Raw genomic sequence first — 10,186 nt, 5'->3', positions numbered from 1 at the left:
GTTCTCAGCTCCCATGCTGGATCCCTGCTGCTCTGAAGCTCCATTTCTGCAGTGCTGCGAGACGGGAGGAAGTGAGTGTAATGGGCCCCTTCTAAGCTTGGGCCCAGTGCTATGGCACCATTGGCACCATGGTAAATCCGGTACTGCCAAAACCCAGGGATGGCAGCTTTCCCTGGACTCTGATGCCTCAGCAGGCCCACGTTCTGTGATACTACATCCAGTGTGGGTTTTAACCACTACAAAGTTGCAGAGTTGAAAGGCAGTAGAGACCCCCAAAGCAGTTCACAGACAATTGTGCAATCTAGGCAGCCAAGTGTTCCATGTGGGAAGTCTGATGTTAAAGTGGGAGGGGAGGGGAGACGGTTGATATCAGCTGCAACAAAATGATCCAGGTTTTTTGGTCTGCTAAGGTCACTTTGAGCTATGTAAGTGGCTAGAGAAAACCAGTGGGGAATTACTCCATGCAGAGGTACTCTTTGTTGGTGTAAAGTTGTGGAAGGCAGCAGAGCAATCCCCAGCTATCCTGGCCACTCACTGTAGAGATGTTTCAGAGTAGCAGCCGTGTTAGTCTGTATCCGCAAAAAGAAAAGGAGTACTTGTGGCACCTTAGAGACTAACAAATTTATTTGAGCATAAGCTTTTATGAGCTATAAGATTATAATTTAGAGATGCTCCCTCAAAAGGGACAGTTTTATGAACATAGGAATTTGGAGATGTACCCTGAAGGCATGGGTTGGGAACACACATGGCTGTGTACAGCAGTTACCACAGTAGCTCTCTAGTTTGTTTTATTAAAGGTTTATTCCTTTCTCATTCACTGGTATTTAATGAACCCCAAGATCGTGACACTCACCCTCGATATAAAAGAAAGAAGGAGTCGTGTTAGAGCATGGCAGAGCAGAGCTCCACTAAACCTCTTCTGCAATTGGCAGAGGCAGAGCTGTCCCTAGGTCACGGCAAATTGGGGCGATGGCTCCGGACTCTGCACTTTGGGGGGCCCTGCAGGCCAGCCTAATTGGCCGGCGCACATGGGCCGCACATGAACCACTGACTGGGAGAGGCTAGCGGCCCCAGCCTCTCCCCTTCCACCCGAGGAAGAGCGCACTGGGAGGAAGAACGCACAGCGCCACCGCTGCAGCCTCCGCAGCCCCAGAAAGGTGGGCAGCGTGGGTGGGGGCCAGAGTGTGGTTGGGGCCACGCCTGGTTGTTTGGGATGGCACCGCCTCCCCTGCCCGCCGCCCGGCGTGGTCGGTCCCGGAAGTGATAGATTCATCACTTCCATCCTGGGCCCCGCCCCCCCAGGGACGGCCCTGGGTGTAGGGTCCCTAATTATGTTAGTGGTATAAGTTAGGGTTGCCCCTATGCAACCTTAACTTGCACTGGATCCAGGCAGCCAGGGAGCCAGCCTGCAGCTGCCCCTCTCCACTGTGTCCAAGCACAGCTACCACTTTCAAGTACCACTTTTGTGAGACATCTTGAGTGAGCAGCTCATGATCCTGAGCTGAAGAACATACGCAAGGAATATTTGAAGCTGTTTCCTAGTAGGAGAAGTCAGAACGAAGGATGCTATGCAGTCTGTGAACTTTGCCTCAACAATGAATCCTGGTGTCCCTCTAATTTCACTGCATCTGTTATCGTATAACAGAATGTATGCAGTCTTAAAGTGCAGGAAATTGTGGAAGACCTTGTGAATAAACCACTTTCCGTTGCAGCAAATGCCTCAGACCAGAAGGAAGTCAAATTGTCCTGTAACTTCGCACTATTTTTCATCTCAAGGACATAATGTCAAGCTTTTGGAAGTTACAAACTTGCTGGGTGAAACAGCTGAATTGATTTCCAACGTTCTGAAAAGTGTTTTGAGCAAGAAGGTATTGAATTTGTCAAACTTGGTAGCTCTCTCTGCCGACAATGAAAATGTCAGGTATGGTGGCACAAGTCAAACTGGCTCAAATAACATTTGCACAAATGTAACGAGAGCAAAAGGATCTTTTTATTACACTAAGCTCCATGACACATAACTACTAGAAGAGAGCCAGGCATGCTGGTGAGTGCCAGCCTAGGAGAAGGAAGCAATTGCATCCAAGATTGCAAGTCACATTTTTCTGGTCCTACTTGTGCCATAAATCCTTCAAGGACCTTTGTGACTTTGTGAATATCAATTACACCTCTCTGCCCACACAGTCAACAACTCACTGGTTTATATTGCTGCTGTGACAGGGTCAGGCCAGATGGCTACAGGAGAATGGTGGAAGGTAGATAGATTAAGCAGGTCCCTTTTCACTGCATAAAATGACAGGGACTATTCCAGAACAATCAGGAACCTGCTAGAACGAATTAAGGCAAGCAGGCTAATTAGGACACCTGGTTAGGGAGAGGCACGTAAGGAGCTGGGAGTGAGAGAACGTGCTGCTGGAGGACTGAGGAATACAAACGCCATCAGGCTTCAGGAAGAAGGTCCTGCAGTGAGAACAAAGAAGGTGCTGGGGGGAGGTCATGGGGAAGTAGCCCAGGGAGTTGTAGTTGTCACACAACTGTTACAGGAGACATTGTAGGCAGCTGCGATCCACAGGACCCTGGGCTGGAACCTGGAATAGAAGGTGGGCACATGTTCCCCCCATCCCCCTAACTCCCTATTGGACACAAGAGGAGTTGACCTGGGCTGTGAGTCATATCAGAGGGGAAGGTCTCTGGCCTGTGCCCGACCCACTGGGTGGGACAACAGAGACTGCGGGGATTGTTCTCCTCCCTTTCCCTCATGCTGGCCAGTGATGAGGTTCGCTGAGTGAACGGCAGGTTTGAGCCAGTGTCAAAAGTGGCCAAACTGAGGGCTTCTGTGAACCTCTGAGGCAAGCAAAATCCGCTGGAAAGCGCAGGACCCACCAAGGCAGAGGAGGAACTTCGTCACGCTGCCAGTAATTGAATAACTGCTGCTTTGGCCAGCTTTGAAATACCATTTCTTGTTCTCTGAAGGAATGCCATATATATTGCAACAGTTCCATTAAGCAGTGAAATTGATCTTGTCTTTCTTTAAAGCCCATTATCCTTATTCAAAAAAGCCAAACCAGTTTTTGAAAAAGGCTGAACTATCTCACCAGACTTCATGTGAGAGATGAAAACAATAAGCACTAAGTTTGAAGAATGGATCCCCTTCAGAATTTCTTAGCAGAATCATGCAAAACTGCATGATTTGATGAAGTCAACCAAGATGGAGCAAATGTGGAATTTTACACTGTAGCCATTAACTACTTTTTTAAAAGGTTCATCTACTATTGAACATTTTGATATTGTCACAGTTTCGAGCTAACTGCACCTGTATCCCCCCTCCCCCCCCCCGCACCCATTGCCCAGTTACTTCTCAGGTCTCCAGCCATCACCTGTCTCTGAGTAGGGACTCTTGTCCCATTTCCTTTTGACCAGGGAGTTTTAAGGCTGCACAGCTCCCTGCCTTATACTGTGATATCCCCTGCAAGCCAGTCTGCCTATTGGCCAGAATCGAGGGCTGGGAACAGTGTATGCCAGCAGTTACAAGTTACCATAGTGCTCTTTCTAAGCAAGCACATTTATTCTTCAGGTTTATAGAGAAAATGTAATAAAAACAATAAACAGATTTAAACTCACTAAACATACCAGGAGCCACCCACCAGTTTTATGGGGCCCTACTAGGCCAAAGTCTTTCCAACCTTCTGCACAGTGTGGGGTCCCCCCGTGTGTCCTGTCCCTTTAAATGTTAGGGGGTCTGTACTCTCCTCCCTACCCAGTGCAAAGCCTGCCTTTTCTGTTAGTTTCAGATTTGCAGCTTGGACAGTTGTGTTTCTATCAGTTCCCCTTGTGTCTGTCTCTTTCTCTGCTGACTCCAGAAAGATAACATTTGGTGACGAGGAATTTATATCCCACAAGTGTCCAGTGCTCACGTTGCCTGACCAAGGAGAAGAAAAAGGAAGCAAATGGTACTATGAAAAAGGGAACAAAGTTCACCTAGAGACACAGGCAGTGGCAGGCAGACTCATGCTGCATTTTGCTTCTGGGACAGCATATGCCATCTAGCTAGAGTGGGGGAAGTAGGCAAATAAAGAGAGAACACAGGATAAGTGTACTGCCATAACTGGTGGCACTATTCAAACAGAAGCTGTGAAGAGAAAACTAGCAGCCATATTGACTGACCAAGTGCAAGCAAAGTGGCTGAGGTAAGATCTTTTATTGGGCCAACTTCTGTGGATGAGAGCGACAAGCTTTCAAGCTATACAGAGCTCTTCTTCAGGTCACATGTGCAAACAGGCAGACCAACAGCTTTAGCCTGAACTGAGGGCCTGTATCCAGTAGAGGGAGTCCAAGTACAGCCAAAGGAGTGTACAAGCACACAGGGAGCAGAGGGCAATCAGATGCAGATAGTGCACAGTAAAGGAGTTGGGGAGAATTTCTTGTGGAAAAGGTGCCCAGGAAGTGTGAAGCCCAACAGGAGATCAATGATATGGCAAGTTTTGTGGGCAATGTTGGTGAGTTTGATGAAAACCGTGAACAAAGGGTGGTGTATCACAAATATTTTGAGCAATTTGTAACCTGTGACACCATTCCAAAAGGACAAAAAGTTTCAACCTCACGGAGAGCGTTTGGTCCAACCTTGTGGACAGCGTTCGGTCCAAATGAAGACTGCTGTATAACCTATTGTTTCCAATTGTGCCTGGAACTGCCATTTACACCACAATTACTGCAGCAATTCAGGAATATTTTTCTCCTACCCCTATCGATTGCAGTACAACAATTTCAGTTCCATCTGCAACATCAAGGAAATGGAGAGTCAGTAGCACAGTTTGTTGCTGCTTTAAGGAATTTGTCAAAGCGTTGTCACTTTGGACAAACATTAAATGACGACATGCATGACCAATTAGTCTCCAGATTACACAGTGACCAGGTTCAGAAGAAATTATTGACTATATCAGTTCTTACATCAAGAAGGCTGTTGAAGTAGTATTGTAATGGAGATGGCAGAAAAGGATTCTCTGGAATTCAGTGTGAACTGAGAAGTTCACCACCTGCATCAGCGAGACAGAAAACCAAGGAAACATTAGGAATTCCTGTTTGGCCATTGTGGGCAAACTACGTACTGTGAGAAGGACTGCTAGGCACATCAGGTTATTTTTAAAAAGTGTCAGAAGAAAGGACGCATCATGATGACCTGTCATACTGTTCAATGACTACCAACACAGAGTAACCATACATCCAAGAAGACATCTATGAAGATTGAACCTATGAAAGGATCATCAGGAATTCATAATGTGGAAAAAGTCAAAAGCTCTAGTCATACTGACCAAGACCTAGCAGTACACATGTTATTGGAAGCTGGAGTCAGACATGGCATCTGGGTCCTTGACTGAAGGAATTCCTACAAGAATGGAGCTTGATACTGGAGCTGCTATTTAATAGATTCCTGCATCTACCTATCACCAAACACTGTCACAAGTTCTGCTGAAAAAACCCTCCATGGTTTTGAAGGCATATACCAAAAACAAACTAGTTCCAAAAAGGGATACTCCAGGTGAAAGTTCAAGTAGATGGACAATCCATTTGTGATTGAAGAAAAGTATCCACCATTAATCGGCATATCTTGTTTGAGAAGCTCAAGGTGAATTGGACCAAGATTAAGGGGACTATGAATGCACCTTGAAATCTTCAAGAAACACTGGACAGAGAATGTGTCACAATTACTTTCATTCTTAGGACTCCTTAAGTGTTATGGTAAATGTTTGGCTAATCTGGCAACAGTATTGGCTTTACATTGGTTGTTACAAGCAAAGAAAAAACAGAAATGGACTAAAGAGAGTGATCATGCATTTAAAGAGGCAAAGAAACTGTCAATATCAGCCAAAGTTCTTATACACTTTGATGTTTCACTGCCATTGCAGTTGGCTTGTAATGCTTCACAATATGAAGTGGGTGCAATTTTTTGGCATGGAGAAACCAATTGCCTTCACTTCACACTCACTACACCTGAGAAGAAATATGTTTAAATAGACCAGGAAGCTCTTGGCACTGGATTCGAAATTCAAAAGTTCCATATCTAATATACATCTTACCTTGCTGATGGATCACCACCCATTAGTTTCAATTTTGGACTGAAACATAAAATTCCGTCACTAGCTGCTGCTCATATTCAACAATGACATTGCTACTTTCAGTTCATTCCTACACTATTCAATTCCATAAAGGAACTTAGCTTGGCAATGCGGATGGGCTGTCATGCCTGCAATGCCTAAGCTCCCATCAACCCAAGAAAACTTCAGACAAAGTGTTTTAACTTAATTTGATGCATAGGTTACCCATCACTAGCACAGACATTAACAACAAAACTGCTAAAGATGTTGTGCTTTCTCTTGTGAAGGGAATGGTACTACAAGGTAGTGTTGGATCAAAAATGTCTCCAGTTTACTCAATTCATGTTATGTCAATATGAATTATCTGTGACTAATGGTTGCATCTAATGTGAATAGCGAGAGATCATTCTGAAATAACTTCAATGTCAGGTTTTGAAAGCATTTCACCTCAGTTCTGTTCTGAAGAATTTCAGAGATTCCTAGCTTCAAATGGAATTCAGCACATATGCATAGCTCCTTACCATCCTGCTACAAATGGACTAGTGGAACAATGTGTACAAACACTTAAGCATGCCTTCAAAGCTAACAAGTGTATTTTGAGTCATCAGCAGAAACTGGACGATTTATTGTTTGTCTACATGAACACACCACATGATACTATCCAGGAGTCACCTGCAACTCTTGTCTTGAAATGATCTTTGCCTACCTGTTGGGGCCTGCTACATCCTGATATTGCCTCACATGTAGCCAAATCCCAATACAAATTCCCCAAAGATATGAGACTCATCATCGTTCTTTTCAAGTCAGAGACTTAGTGTGGATTCACAGCTATGGTTGTGGAATGAAATGGGTACTGGAGAGCTTGTAAAATGCATGGGACCTGTTCAGTTTGTAGTAATATTTTCTGATGGTGTTTTATAGAATTGACATATGGACCAGTTTCAGTCTTGACTAGTATTGGAGTCCAGGGATGATCCAGTAGGACTCTCTGTTCATCCAGCTGAACCTCCATTACTACTCCTAAGTTTGATGACTTGATGGAAGAAACTTTGGTACCAGAGCCAGCTGATTCCATATCAGATTCATCTGATTCCTTACCACTGACTGTTCCTGTTGTTCAGGACACTGCTGCACTACCATCACTATGTTATCCCCATAGAGTGAGAAAATCAGTTGTTCAGTTAGTGAGTTGCTATTCCAGGTTGGGGGTTCCATGACCACCACTCCCAAGAGAAGGAGGCGGGTGGTGGTGGTCGGGGACTCTCTACTCCGGGGGACTGAGTCATCTATCTGCCGCCCTGACCGGGAAAACCGAGAAGCCTGCTGCTTGCCAGGGGCTAAGATTCGCGATGTCACGGAGAGACTGCCGAGACTCATCAAGCCCTCGGATCGCTACCCCTTCCTGCTTCTCCATGTGGGCACCAATGATACTGCCAAGAATGACCTTGAGCGGATCACTGCGGACTACGTGGCTCTGGGAAGAAGGATAAAGGAGTTTGAGGCGCAAGTGGTGTTCTCGTCCATCCTCCCTGTGGAAGGAAAAGGCCTGGGTAGGGACCGTCGAATCGTGGAAGTCAACGAATGGCTACGCAGGTGGTGTCGGAGAGAAGGCTTTGGATTCTTTGACCATGGGATGGTGTTCCATGAAGGAGGAGTGCTGGGCAGAGACGGGCTCCACCTTACGAAGAGAGGGAAGAGTATCTTTGCGAGCAGGCTGGCTAACCTAGTGAGGAGGGCTTTAAACTAGGTTCATCGGGGGAAGGAGACCAAAGCCCTGAGGTAAGTGGGAAAGCGGGATACCGGGAGGAAGCACAGGCAGGAACGTCTGTGAGGGGAGGGCTCCTGCCTCATACTGAGAATGAGGGGCGATCAGCAGGTTATCTCAAGTGCTTATATACAAATGCACAAAGCCTTGGAAACAAGCAGGAAGAACTGGAGGTCCTGGTGATGTCAAGGAATTATGACGTGATTGGAATAACAGAGACTTGGTGGGATAACTCACATGACTGGAGTACTGTCATGGATGTTTATAAACTGTTCAGGAAGGACAGGCAGGGCAGAAAAGGTGGGGGAGTAGCACTGTATGTAAGGGAGCAGTACATATATGAGGTGAATTGAAAAATGCTATTTCTTTTATAATTTTTACAGTGCAAATATTTGTAATAAAAATAAGTATATAAAGTGAGCAGCATACACTTTGTATTCCATGTTGTAATTGAAATCAATATATTTGAAAATGTAGAAAAACACCCACAAATATTTAATAAATTTCAATTGGTATTCTATTGTTTAACAATGCGATTAAAATTATGAATAATCATGAATAATGTTTTTAATCTTGATTAATTCTTTAGTTAATCGTGTGGGTTAAGTGTGATTAATTGACAGCCCTAGTTCTTTTTAATATACTTAATGCACTGCCAGATCTGGCTGTTACCAGCTCAGGTAAGGTATATAGCTCATGACACCACCTCATGGCTAAAAGTTATACTACAGTTTTAGCATTCCGTTATCCATGGGACCTTCCCTGACAGTTCTTTGATTTTGTTAAAGTCTGCTTTTTTGAAGTCCATTGTCCTTGTTCTGCTGCTCTTAATCTGAGTGCTCAAGAGACAATGGTCCTGTCCAAGAAGTGCTAAGGAGAGAGGAACCGCAACAGGATGGCAGTGTTTTAGGGAAAGGAAGGAGAAGCATTTTCACTGTTTTTCGACTCTGTCCTTAGGCTGGTGTAGTTGCAGGAGAGGAATGGGTCTTCATTTTACCCACAGTTTTTGATGTTCCACTGACATAATCCTGTCTTGTACACCCAAACAAGACACAACCCCCAAATTAGGACTCTTCAGGGACTAGCAATAAAGCCTCCCCACTGGAGCCCCTCACTGCTACACTCCTCAGGGTCCAGGACTGCAGGTGTTAAAGATCATCCTCCACTACAGTAGTACCAACACCTCTTGTGGACTGTTGAGTAAGCCACAAATCCCTACTCCCACCTACTAGCAGTCCATCACCACCAGATATCTTAGCTATCTGGATTCCACCAATGTCCATTGATTCTTTACAGCTTTGTCTTTTTACTGCCTGAGATTGATTTCCTTTGCCTTACTTTCTGATCCTTGTCATTACTCTACCCTCTCCCTCCTCTTCCCTGTCCCAGTCCCTCCACTTCTCATCATCTCTCTGTCCTTCCCCTCTATGCCTCCCCAGCCTCCCTTTCTTACATCCCCTGTGACCTTCCTCATCCCCATCACCTCGGCTCTGCCCACCTGTCTGAACACATGCACAACCCTTAGGCCAAATGTTCAGTCAGTGGGAGCTGTATTGGTGTTTCAACACCTTTGATAATCAGGTCACTGATATTTTGTGAATGAGCTTGAAGCCACTTTTCTGCCTCCCCATCTGCTTTCCTGGGAGCATATCAGGCCCATTCAACAAAACTCAGAACTCCATCAGGGCTTGTAACAGCTCCTTTGGGTCATTAAGAAAAGAAAGGATCCCTGAAGAGCAGTGACCAACCATTACATCTAAGGGATTGGGAGAGAGAAGCATAAAGCCAGCTACAGCTGCAGTATGCCAGGCAGGATTTCCCTTACACCAGGAAATTCCCAGTGACCTTTTAAAGCTGACTTTCTGGCCCCTTTGTGCCACCATAGTGATACACAGGGGTCAGAGCTGAGGCCAGAATGTAGTCCATTCTGTCCAAAATTATACTGTAAACTCTTCATGGTAAGGATCATATCTTTATATTCATTTTGTAAAGCACCAAGCACACTTTTGGACACAGTATATGTTAGCAATAGTAATAAAAATAAGTAGTAGTAATCTAATTAAAAATGTGTATTTTACAATTATGGTACCAAATTTTACCCTCACTTACATCTATGCAACTCCACAGTTTGCATGGATGGAATTGAGATTAGAATTTAATCCAGTATATGTGTAATACCGACAGACACCGGTCGTTGGTGGGTGGGATTGAACCTGGGGCCTCTGGAGCTTAGTGCATAAGCCTCTACCACATGAGCTAAAAGCCAGCTGCCTCTTTGCTAAGGCTGTAGAGCAGGCTCATTAATCTCTCTCTCTAAGTGGTCTCAGTGCCA

The sequence above is a fragment of the Caretta caretta genome, chromosome 1 (assembly GCF_965140235.1).
Source record: "Caretta caretta isolate rCarCar2 chromosome 1, rCarCar1.hap1, whole genome shotgun sequence".
Taxonomy (NCBI): domain Eukaryota; kingdom Metazoa; phylum Chordata; order Testudines; family Cheloniidae; genus Caretta; species Caretta caretta.
Note: the sequence above shows the minus strand (reverse complement) of the source record.